The sequence below is a fragment of the Lycorma delicatula genome, chromosome 10 (assembly GCF_047948215.1).
Source record: "Lycorma delicatula isolate Av1 chromosome 10, ASM4794821v1, whole genome shotgun sequence".
Classification (NCBI taxonomy): domain Eukaryota; kingdom Metazoa; phylum Arthropoda; class Insecta; order Hemiptera; family Fulgoridae; genus Lycorma; species Lycorma delicatula.
Genome location: NC_134464.1, coordinates 99512538 through 99526615, shown reverse-complemented (window position 1 = coordinate 99526615; position 14078 = coordinate 99512538). Strand labels below are relative to the sequence as shown.

General features: G+C 27.9%; 1 protein-coding gene across 1 annotated transcript in view; it reads left to right on the top strand.

The window, feature by feature from the left end:
- The window catches only part of Cph (BCL11 transcription factor chronophage), a 356331-nt gene that overhangs the window by 236361 nt on the left and 105892 nt on the right, over nucleotides 1-14078 (top strand). The window lies entirely within an intron of this gene.

The following is a 14078-nucleotide window of genomic DNA, read 5'->3' as shown; positions in this document are numbered from 1 at the left end:
TTTTAAACCATATATAACGGTATAATATTGATATGTAATGGTTATATTACTAATATTTAAGTATTTTAATCCTTGAAAATAAACTTACGTGAGTATTAGTTAAGTACTCAGTTAATTTTTAAGACAATGTTTTAATAGAACAAACACATCGGTGTTTGTTTTTTAATTATTCCTAAAAAAAGAAGGTTTCCAAATATTAAATTTATTTAAAATACATGACCTGAACATTAAAAATTTTTGAATTTTTGATGAATGAGATATCCTTGGCAAATGAGTTAATTAGCAAATAATATAACTAATATATACAAAAAATATCTGTATTTAAACATATAATTTATCGTTAAAAAGGATCTACCTCTATTTCATAGTTTCAGTTATTCCACCGTGAATAATTTCATGATTTTTTTTCTTACTTTCTAACAATAATAACGTAATGATATTAGTTCATTCTCAGATTCTAAAGTTTTAGAGCTTTTAGGTAATCGTTTTTATTTAAAAAATATCTTACACTACTCTTATTACTTGTTTATTTTAAAGTTTATTTAAAAATTTTGCGAATTTTAACCTAATAAAATAAATTTTATTTCATTATTCTAAATAATCATTATTTAAATATATTTTTTATCTTTCTTGTTATAAAAAAATGTAAAACAGTCTAATATGAAAATTTTCCTTAGAGAACAGAAGTAAATAAATGTGTGTGTTTTTGTGTACGAGTGTGTTTTGTAAGCGTAAGCTTTTATATTTTCTGTGTTTTTTTATGTGCGCGTGTCGGATATCTAAAAAGAAATATTAAAAGAAAGAATGGGGCAGCGAGGTAAAACGAGTTGTTAGTAAAAGGGATCGGCTTTCAATAGAAAAAGAGAGATAAAAATATTCCTTTCTCTTTCAAGTTCTTATATATATATACGGTAAAAACAACGTAAAGGAATAAAGAAGGTATAATAAGAAAGCAGAAGAAAGGGATCAGAAAAGAATAGAAGAGAATGAGAAGCAGGAGCAGTAGCTGTAGTAGTAGAGATGGTTTGAAAAAGAATTATTGACAGAAGGGGTTTAAAGGTCTCTTTTACGATTGGACGGTAGACGACATGCGTGGTCAGTACCGAGTCCAGTTGTATGTTTATTATTGGGGATCCCACTGGTCAGCTGTGGTCACTCCCACACTCACAACTGTTGTAACCTTTACTTTGTATCCACCCCCAAGGCGTACTTCCTCCCTTATTTTCGTAGAACACCATTTCAAATACCATTAATATGTATTCCTTTTAAAGTAACGTTATTAGAATGAATTGTTTTACAAGATGGATGTATTAAAGTCAAATTCAGTAATTTGAAATCTAATCTCCACCGATGTGTTTTTTTTTTTGTTAAACAATGTCTTAGAAATTAAATGAAAATTTGGGTAACGGTCACGTAAATTTATTTTCAAAGATGGAAATAGTTAAATATTAGTTGTTTTAATACAGTTAGTAAAAGTAAACATAAAAAAAATTAAGTTTTGGATTACAATTTTATTTATACGAAGATTTTTCATAATAAAATAAAACTTAATTTTTTGTCTAAGTTGTTGGTTGTATATTGCTTGTAAGTTGTTAGAATTTAACAGAAGTCTTTTGCACCATCATATTTGCAATATACCAGCATAATTGAATATAAAACTAAACAACGAGACATCAGTTAAAATAATCATAAATAGATTTACAATTTACTGCTTAAATCAGTCATCCCACAAAGATTTTTAATGAAAAAATTAGTTTTTTTCACAACCTACTAAAATAACCACTAAGTTTTCTTCGCAAAACACCAAAAAATGGCACTAATAATTAGAGCTCCAGATATAACTTTCCCTCAAATAAATAATTAAGATTTAATTAATTTTATTAATTTCAAGATCAATAGTAGGAAACATCCTATAGATCAGGGATAGTTGTATAGTTTTTCCGTCTTTATCAGCCCAGATTGCTTTAGACTAAAACAAAAAAATGTTTAAATCTTAATTCATTTAATTTCCATCTAAGCACTCTAAATTAATTTTTTATAATTAAAAAAAAATTATAAAATTAGAATAATAAAAGTTAATAATACATTGTTGCTTTATTGAAGTTTGTTTTTATTTTTACTTTATACACTAAAATAAAATAAAAAAATACTAGGGTTGAAAGTTGTACATATTATGTTGAACTAATTTTCGACATCCCTTGTTTTGATTAATAAATTATTCCTTTCTTAATACCGAAAAGCAATATTTTCATAAAAATAATCGCGTATATATGCGTGCGCAGAACACTAGGAAAGTAATGTTAACAATGGTAAACCGACATAAAAAAATGTATTACTTAAAAGATATATTATGAAGTATTATCGAATACAAATGGTGATAAAATCAAAGAAATATATAAATCTACCCGAAAAAGACTTAAGATAAACGATTTTAAAAATCTATAATGGTGATATTTTTATTCTCCAATCGATTTTCTGATCATCATCTGTTCTGCCAGGCGGCAGGTGCCTTACGCCACAACCCGTCGGGTTGTCTAATGGTGAACTTGTCATCGACTGATTTAAAAGTCGAGAGTTCTAAGGTTCAAATCGTAGTAAAGGCAGTTACTTTTATACGGATTTGAATACTAAATCGTGGATACTGGTGTTCTTTGGTGGTTGGGTTTCAATTAACTACGCGTCTCAGGAATGATCCACCTGAGACTGTACAAGACTACACTTCATTTACATTCATACGTATCATTCTCTGAGTTAATACCTTACGGTGGTTTCGGAGCCAAAACGGAAAAAGAAAGACGGTCCCTTACGCCATAGCGTTTCCACCCATTTCTGTCCAAAATCTTCTCTTTTGTCCTGTTGTAGTTTCCAATCTTCACCTCATTTTTTAACTTCATCCTTCTTTTTTCTTGCTTTCTTTCTCCGTCTTCTGACTTTTGCAATGCAGTTGTCAAAATTCCAATCCCTCTAACTATATGTCCTAATCAGTTACTTCCCGCGTAAGTTCTCTTTCTTCTTTAATCCTATTCATTACTTCTTCATTCTCTATCGTACTTTCTACATCCTTCATATCAACATCTCAAGAGCCTCAATTCAGTTCTTTTCGGTCTTCCTCATCGTTCTTGTTTCACTTACATACAATAAGACACCCCATAAGCATTAGAGTAATCTCTTCCTTAACTCTAAGTTAGAACTTCTACTAAATTTTCTGTTTAATTATCCTATTTTATTCTATTAATTGAATTTTTCATAAAAATAATAATTTATTTAATAGAAAGGTAAGTTTTCCTTCGGTATATTATTTTCAAATATATATATTTTTCCCCCTTTTTGATTATAACTCGATTTTAAATCCATGTCAAATACATAAAAAAATCTATAAAATTCACTTCTACGAACTGCCCAATAAATTATATTTTCTTTTACTTTGCTCAATATTACCGCTTTCGATTTCTCATTTTTTCGATATTTTTTCAAATAATACCATTTTTAATTAATTTATTTTTAATTATAAGAAGAAATATATATTATATCCATTGTTTTTTAATACTTTTATTTATAGTCGCATCAATAATTAAAGTATTTAGCGACTAGTCAATGTAATTAACTGTTCCTGTAAATGTGTAGTCGTTAAGAAAATCAAGCCGACCATTCCTGAGACGTGTGATTATTTGTAACCCAAACACCAAAGAACACCGGCATTCACGATCTAGTATTCAAATCCAAATAAAACTTTTATTAGAATTTGAACCTGTGAACATCGACTTTGAAATCAAATACCCATTTCAATAAGTGAATAAGACATTTTTTATTTATTTAATAAAAATCATAATTTAAAAAAAAAATTATTGATTCTTATTTTACATTTAATTAGAATATTTAAAAAAAATAATAAAAATAAAATAGTATTATTATTTTCTTTTCATCATTACTTTACTGTTTTGAAATAGCGGATGGGAAATATAACATAAGGGGGAGAGATTAGGTTCCAAGTTAGTGTTGAAATGGTATGAGTTTAAATAGATAGAGAGGGAACTAGTAAGTGTGGTGAGTTTTGAACGAACGGGTAAGATTGTTGGAGATGCGGTAATGGCCAAGTTTCGATGGTTTGCAAGCCGAAAGCATACACTCACAAAACTTATATATATACATATATATCTTAACGTTCGTAGTATGGACCAAAGCTACAACGGACCCATCTTAACACCCATCCAATCCTTTCCCATTTTCCTCATCTTACAAGAACTCCCTTCTCCCCCCCCCCAAAACTCATCTGGTCTGCTCAATTTTCAACAAGACTTATTCAATACATTACTGTTCCACTTTACACTTGTTTAGTTACCAAGATAATCGAAACCGATTTCGGTTGACTATCGAATTTATTTTATAAAATAAATTAAATTGATAATCGATATTTTAAAAACATTTTAAATAGGTTACACAAAACCCGTGCTCTGTTGTGTTTGTCTATGATATTATCTAAATATTTTTATAATAAACAAAATATTAAAAACGAGGAAAAAGTAATCATATAATTTCTATGAAGATATCTGAAATTTGCGTTTTAGTATAAAAATAATGGAAAAATGGTGATCCAGTATAACAATCATTCACTTCGAGTCATTAAATACGTAATTCTTTTTTTTCGTACTTACAAAAAGATAAAGCTGATCGTTTATCTAGACGAGAAAACAATACTAATTTTGTTTTCGTAATGAAATCAAAATTTTATAATATAAAAAGTATTACAGTTGCTTTTATATATATATATATATATATATATATAAAATTATTGGAATAAATAAGAGTTTTTTTTAAAAATAATATAAAAAAAGTAAATAGAATGTAATTAACTTTTCCAAAAATACATATAATACCACATCGAAAATAATTAAATTAAAAATTAGTAAATAAAATGTAATGATACCACGTTAAAGGAATTATATAATAGTAGTATATTTGAAACGAAGTGTTGTATTAATGACTTCCAATTCATATAATAAAGTTAGGTTTTCGAAACAGCCAATTCATCAATTTACTTTGCTATTTAATACATCACTCAAGATTATCAGCAAACAAATTAACCAAGGACCTTCTCGCTATCATGGAATTTCATTATTATTATATCTGACTGCACAGACATGAAAAAGTGATCTATTTTATCTTCTAGAGGAAACAGATTAAATATAACAGGATTTCAGAGCAATGTTTCGTTAAAAATGTAGTGGTAGATAACAGAAAATATCCGAGTTTATAATAAATATAATTTAACGTAATAGTACATTATGCAAATGAGCGTCTAATGATATCCATTGATGCACGAGTGCGAAATAAGTAACGATACGAGCCTTGGCAAGTATCGTAAACAAAGCAACAGTGCATTCATGGCCATTGTTGAGTTGCATACCGCAATTTTTTATACGGCTTAGAAAATACCGGGATTATTAACTCAAATCAATGATAAAATACATTGCTTACGGAATATATATTTTAATTTTTCATAAAATACATAAAACTATCATCTCTTTGGTAATAGCTTATTAGTCGGTCATAAGTTCTGGAGTTTCTTTAATATCGATAACTATTAAATACATTTCTTCCTCAGGATTCGAAATAATTAACAAAAAAATTAACAGGGTTATATAGAAACTTAGTTACCTATGGTGTATGTTCAAATTAACCTCGGTTTGCTGACTACAAAATCGGATTAAAATCAAAGTAAAACAAAAACAGCTGATATATTAAACAATAATCGTTTCTGATTGGTCAATGGTTGAAAAGAATAGGTTTTTGATCGGTTGTACATCTTTATCGTACTAAAAATCTGTTTCATAATGATTTCAACCGTGTAATTCAAACGTTTTAATATAACTGTAGAAAACGTAATTATGTTGTAAACATAATTATTTTACAGACTGTTAAAAATACTTTCTTTTTCAGTTATATTTGAAATTTTCTGGGATTAGACAACACAGTATAACTGGATAAATAAATAGAATATTTAAAAAATCTGATGTGGACACCACGGTACTTCCTTGTACGCCTGTTAAATTACATTTTTTTTTTTTTTTTGTTATTATTGAATTATCATTTATTCTAAATAATTTTTTTAGAAACAGAGGTTAATAATTATTAATAAATCAATATATTTAAATTAAAAAAATAGCTAAAAAACAAGAAAAAAAGGAAAATGAAGTCGGATTCGAACCTTTGTGCCTTTCTCTTATAAGGTCCAAATATTTCATTAATTAAACTATTATTGGGCTATAACTAGGGAACCAATGAAAATAAGTACCACAAGATATATTGTTGAAAAGCTCTCGGTGAGAGCTTATTACTAAAGTTAAGAAAAATTAAAAAATCCAAATTTTTGGATTTTGGGCTTTTTTGGACATTTTTTGTCGAATCGATGGCAATCAAAAGGGAAAGTACACAACTCGATATTACAACAGTCCTAAATTCAAAATTTCAACATTTTACGGCTAATCGTTTTTAAGTTATGCGAGATACGTACGTACGTACATATGTACGTACAGACGTCACGCCGAAACTAGTCAAAATGGATATTTCCGTTAAAATCTGAAAACCGAAATTTTACGGGATTACGATATCCTAGTATGAAGTACAAGGAAGTAAAAAAAAGAAAGAAATCTGTAAATAAAATTAAACAGATGTACCTGTAACTTTTTGATTTTAATAATAAACAGAAAACGTTGTAAACATTTTTAAAGAAAAATGTTATTAAATCTAAAATTGGTTGACCATTTCTATTATTAACCAAAAAACAGATTTACAAGATTAATTTTTTCTTTCTTGTACAAGGAAGTATTGTGAAGGGAAAAATTTCGGTTCAGGTTTCAATAGAAATATCCATTTTGAGCATCTCTGAATCCATTTTGAGTAGTTTCGGCGTGACGTCTGTACGTACGTATCTCGCATAACTTAAAAACGATTAGCTGTAGAATGTTGAAATTTTGGATTTATGACTGGTCATCTCCCCTTTTCAAGGCAATCTACTTTACCAAAAATGTAAAACAACCCAAAATCTTAGAAATTTGGATTTTGGAATTTTTCTTAACTGTATTAATAAGCCCTCTTTGGGAGCTTTTAACAATATATCGTAAGTGGTGCTTATTTTCACTGGTTTTAAAGTTATTGCCAAATAAAATTTTAATTAATGAAATATTTGGATCTTACAAGGTGGAAGGCACATCGGTTTGAATCCGAATTCATCTCCTTTTTTAACCTTTTTTTTTAATTTAAATATATTGATTTATTAATAATTATTAACCTCTGATTTTAAAAAAAATTTTACAATAAATAATAATTCAATAATAAATAAAAAATATGGAAAACTCAGAAGTTATTAGTGAGAGAAACTTTTATGTATTTTTCATTTTAAAAAAGTGTGTATAAGTAATTTAATAGCCGTACAAGGAAATATGGTGTCTGCATAAGATTTTTTATAATTGTTTAGCGATCGAAATTCGTAACTAATTTTAAATTAAATTAATTGTGAACATTTTTTTTTTTACAATTTAACAGTTGTTCAATATTATTGGTATAACAATTGATTTGGATGGTGGGTGACTTAGTAGGTGAAGAGGTAACTGAAAAATATTTTTAAAAATGTACTGGATAAAAAAAACACTTGATAAAAAGTATAAAGAAGCAAAACAATTCAAATATTGAATCATAGTATTCATTTTAGTATGGGCAACAAATTGCTTATATTTATTATTACTTTGTCATACAAACATGTAGCCTGAAGCACATATACTCATTGTTTGTCGTTTATATTTCACAACAAGTACGAATATAACAACAGGTGAACATTTCCTAACTTAACATAACTAAGTTAATATATAATTAACTGGCGGTTTATGTGTATTATGTATTGCCCGGCGTGACATAGAATTAGCTATTTGTTATTAGCATTCATTTGTATACGAAATGAGAAATAAGTCGTGTTTGTTACTTTATGTTACTTTTATTTAATTTTACTTTGTACTTATTGTAATGATTATATACATTTTGTTTAATGATAATAAGATATCTTATAAAAAAACATTTACAATTGTTAATTTTTCTTTCCATAAAAAAATAAAAACATTTAAATGATATAATGTAGTTAATATTGCCTTATAAATATCATTATTTACCTTACAACTTTCACCTTACACGGATATATAATTTTCTATTGTAGAAATATCATGAATAATTCATTTTTACATGATTTATGAAAATTTTACCATGTTTTTAGGTAGATTTCATAAGAAAGCTACCTAATTTATGGGTACCACGATTCTACTTCCGGAAAATTTCGAGATATCTTTGCGTTTCATATCCCCCAAACCCCAAACCACCGTCTGTTGAAAAGTTTATATTTATATTTCACTTTCTTGTAGACACGATTAACTGCCGTAATTTTGCGCCAATCACTTTCAAATTGTTCCCTAAAAAAAAAAGAACTCGACCCAAAATCCAACTGTCGGCGTGGAAATGGGGTGGCTTTTTTGAAAAAAAAAGTAAAATATTTCTGTAACTTTTTTATTAAGTAAAATATCGATTCGTTTAAAGTTCCCACAATTGTTTGGATAAGGGCCTAAAACTTATTTAAGAAAAAGTTGATATCACCAACCATTGACTCAGGGAGTGGAAAAAATGGGGTTTAGAAGACTAAAAAAATAATATTTCCCTTAATAAGCACAGTATCACATCGATTTAAAGTGGTCGTGTGAACATTACCTAAAACTTTTGTTTGAAAATTTTTGATATAACCAACCCTTACGGAAGGGATGACTAAAATGTCGCTGGAATTGTAGGATGGGGGGCTTGTCGTATGATGCTAAACGTGTGAAACTTTTTTCACTTGTAACCATTGTCTTATTGAATAAATTTGAAGCTTTTCTTAACTTTAAGGTGGAAATTATTCATAATTTTTTATATATATATATTTCACTTTCTTGTGGACACGATAACTGCCGTAATTTTGCGCCAATCACGTTCAAATTGGTACATAAAGTACAACCACCCAAAATCTCGATCGAGTAATGGGAAAAATCGGACCATGGGGGGTGGAAATTGGGGGCTTTTTCGAAAAAAATAAAATATCGCTATAACTGTCTTATTAAATAAAATATCGAATTCGTTTGAAGTACCTACATAAGGGCCCAAAATGTATCTCAGTAAAGTTTTTTGATATCACCAACCATTGGTCCAGGGGGTAGAAAAATTGGAGTATCGAAGAGAAAAAAAGTCATACCTCCCTTAATAGGCACTGTATCTAATCGGTTTAAGTGGTCGTTAGTCAATGGTCGTTATACACTTACTAATTTATATAAATCAATATTCTTTTATAAACGTTAGCTTAAAAATAAAAAAAATAACGAAAAAGATAAAAATTTAATAAAATAAATATTTCATTTCGTAACGCAAAACGAAATAGATTAGTATTGAAAATGATAAATTGAATTAGATCATAGTTTCTAATTATATAATACGTTAATATTATCCTATAGTTCATAAGAAAAATCAATTTAAATTAATAATTAAAGGAAATAATAATAATAATAATTTTTTTGTTATACTTTTTAATATCATAAAATGCTTTGCCGCTGGTCATAACAATTTTTTATTTTACTTAAAACAATATTTTTTTAGTAGTAAATTTAACATTAATTAATTATACGATCTAGTTTAATTCTTATTTAATTTAATTACATGAAAATAGGGTAATTTAGATAAGGATGATCTTAATAATAAGTATTTTTATATTTCTTATGTGTTATTCCTGTGAAACTAAATATACTTTGTAATAAGGGATGTCTAGCAGTCACTGAACGTGGTCTGCATTTTAATTTAATATTTCTCAAGAAAGATATAGGGTAAAAAAAAAGGGGTCGGTAGATGGGGTAAATGGGGTGGTTTATGGGATGAGGCGATGGAGAAAGAGAGAATGAGAAGTTTTGGAGAGGGTATTAAGAAAAGAAGGGGAAGGTTAGGTACGTTTGGGTAAGGGTGCACGAGTAAGAGACATGGTGTGAGCGCGAGTTCTGGAATAAGAGAGGGTGTGAGATGTTATCTGGACGAGTCCGCTGTCCGCCTGTTGTTGACATAGGCGCATACTTCGTACATCTAGCTACTGCCTGGCCTAAGCCTTATCGATATTTGCATAATAGCACCGTCCCGACCACATATACCGCTCCTCATTTTATTTCTAACCATCCTCTCGGCCGACTTTTTATTTCTTCCTTTTTATCTTCTTTTTATTTTTACTTTCTTTCGTGCTTAAAGTAAAAGAAAAAAACTCAAGGTGCTTCCCTGTCGTATAATATATAATTTGCGGAATACTATTCTCTGTACCAATATTATTAATAAATATGCCACTTTTAACGTCGATATTATCTTTAGTTCTGTTTTATCTTAAAATTTCGTAATGTTTTGGTAGATTAACACAGTCCTGGATAAATAATTTAGATCAATTACTTCCCTTTTTCTCGAAATTGATTATTGTTCATTGTTATGAAATATGATTAAATAATGGGAACCGATGTAATCAAAATATTACGTAGAAATTTTGTACGTAGATCTACCCGTACGATTACATACAAGTATATTTTTACTAATAAAATATATTTTAATAAAATTTTCAAAGTATTTCAAGGCTGTAAAAAAACAACATAATAATCAACTTTCTTATACGTTATAGAAACAAACTCTCAAAAAAAAAATAATGTGATAGTACTCGTATGTTGATAAAAAGTCTTAAGTAAAAACCATCTTATTTATAAGTACATTCAATTTATTATCTCGCAACTTATTTTTGTGGATTTGAGGGTTTGAACGATAAAATTCTACTTACAATATATATATATATATATATATATATATATATATATATATATATAATGATTTGTTTATTTGAACGTTATTTAAAAATTCAAATATTTGACCTCATTGATGCATATATACTTATAAGGTGTTAAATTGATTTTACTTTAGAAATAGGCAGGGTGCAAACAATTTATCGAAAGGATAACTTTTTAATAAACTTAAAAAATAAGTTAAATCAAAAAACAAAATATATAATTTTAATCGTTTTATATTATTTTTAGTTAGATGTTTTTAAATCCTTTTCCTATTTTCAGATTAATTATACTTTTGTTTGTTCGTAAGCCTTTATGTAAACTTCATAAGAAAGCTATCTAGTGTAATGGGTACTACGATTCGACTTCCGGAAAATTTCGACACATAGCGTTTCACATTCTCCGACCCCAAAACCAACGTCAGTTTAACATTTTATATACATATCACTTTCTTGTGGACACGATAACTGCCGTAATTTTGTGCCAATCATTCTCAAAATATAACGACCCAAAATCTCGGTTGAGTTTGTTATTGGGCAAAAACTAACCACGGGGCTAGAAATGGGGGTGGAGCTTTTTGGAAAAAATAAAATATCGCTATAACTTTCTTATTACGTAAAATATCGAATTCGTTTAAATTTCCTACTATTCTTTGGATAAGAGCCTAAAACCTATCTAAGTAAAGTTTTTTATATCACCAACCATTGGCCCAGTGGGTGGAAAAAATTGGTTTTCGAAGACAAAACAATCATACTTCCCTTAATAGGCACAGTATTAATCGGTTTAAAATGGTTGTTAGTCCTCTAAACATTACCTAAAACTTTTGTCTGGGAAAAGTTTTGATATGACGAACCCTTACGACAAGGGATGACCAAAATGTTGCTGGATTTGTAAGAATATGAGGCTTGTCGTATGCTAAACATGTGAAACATTTTTCACATGCAACCATTGTCGTACTGAGTAAATTTGAAATTTTTCTTAACTTTAAGGTGGAAATCTTTTTTATCTCCTACTTAGCACCGGTGAAATCTACCTCCGCCTTCCGGCGTGCCGAAAGGAATTTTTGCTATGTTTTTTTTGTTTTAGAATATTTAATTATTTTTTTATTGTTGTTTTTATAGCTTTTTATGATTATTATTTTTTTTATTGTTTTCTTAGTATTTGATATGTGTGACAGTATATTGGGGTTATCAATTTTGTAATTGATAATCCCAATTTTGTCGCTGGAAGTTTGAGAAATGCTGATTTTCTTGTACCTTCCTTGGATTAGATTGAAATTTTTCAAAAGATCTTACTGTTTATTTTAAAAATTATAAAAATATGATAAAATTTGAAAAATTCATTCTTAATTATTAACAACAGAAAACGTTAAAAAATTATTTTAATTAATTGCAGATATAAAATAATTTTGTTTTCTTAACAAGACTGTTTAATTAATTTTGTTTTATTGATAATGTGCGCTAAGCCACAGTGATTTAGCATAACTTTTAAGTTTTTATTTATTTTTAATTATTTTTTTTACTTTATACTAGCTTAAATTAATATTAAATTTCCGTCACAATACCTGAATTACAGAGGAAATCTAATTTCATACATGTTTTTAACTATTGCTACACATTACTGTTTAAACAAATCGTATGTACTTCTTACGCGTGGGAAATAAATCTGTTTTTTTTTAATGAGGTAATTTAAAGTGAAAATAACCATCTTCGTTGTTCACTTACGTAATCTGACCTAATGTTTTATACAACACGTTTACATGTTTTTAGTTAAAAATATATAAATGTCATATTTTTATCTATGATTTATAGAATTTTAATTATTGAGAATTAAATTAATGTGATTCGTTATTACGTCTCGGTTCGATTAGTACCATCATTTTTTAATAAAAGTTTTCAGTCTTTCATCTATCTTATTTTATTAATATCAATTTTATTGTATTCCATAACTAGTGATACAGTATCTGTATATACATTTATAGTCTTTGTTAATATTTTATTAGATTTTATGTTTATATTACTTTAAGTTATTTTGGATTAAAAATGAAGTGATAGCAAAATTTTAATTATTTTATATTTTTTGTAATTTAATATAAATGAATTAGAAAAATTTCACAAGTAAATTTTTCCTAAAGTTAAATTTTTTTTTTTTTTTACTAAAATTTGTTTATTTAACAAAACATTATGTTTAAAAATGCGATCATTTGACTTAAAATAACCTACAGGTAATAAAAATGCCAATATTTTTGCGATAAGCATTTTTTCTGTCCGAAAAGTCACTATCTGAATAAGCAACTATCTGTCAGGAAAGTCACTCCCTGTTGATTTATAGATATCCTATCAGATAATACCTGTGTTTACAAGTTTCAGTATCCTTATCATGGAAGTCGTACTAGTTATACCTAAAACTATACAAGCTAATAATGGAGTAAGAATGAAAAGAAATGTAATGGAATAATGGAGCAAATATAATGAAATGGAATGGGTAGTAAGAAAGAATGATGAACCTTCAGAGAAACAGTAGAATGAAACAAAAATCTTTTCTTATTTCCCCTACTTAGCCTCCGGGAATCACCTTCACGTATTACGTCAGAGGATGATATGTATGAGTGTAAGTGAAGTGTAGTCTAGCACATTCTCAGGTCGATCATTTCTGAGATGTGTGGTTAATTGAAAACCCAACCACCAAAGAATACCACTATCCACGATCTAGTATTCAAATCTGTTTAAAAGTGAACGAACGTGCACTTTTAAACAGATTTGGGAAAGGGAACGTGCTTCCAGGAAGCACGTTCCCTTTTCCTAAATTCTTGTAGGAAATGAGAAAATTTTTATCCAGATTGGAGTAACATATTTCTGAATCTGTTTTAATGAATTACATGCTACAAACCTCTAGAAATAAAACGGTCATCTAATAATTTGTAAATATTTCCTAGTAAAAAAAACATTCACGAAATTATGTGAAATAAAGTATCATACTGAAACATAAATTATTCACTCCGGCCACCTCAAAGAAGTTTGATGGATATTATAAGTTTTTGTTTTGTTAAAGGATGAATAAAAATATGTATTCTTCAACAATTAATTTTACTTATGTGTTTTTTTTTTTACTAGAATTTATTTTCAGTTGGTTTACAACTGAAACTATAAGTAAATGGTTTCACAAATAATTATACGAATGAATAATAGTCAGAGATAATATTCCTCGTGAAAT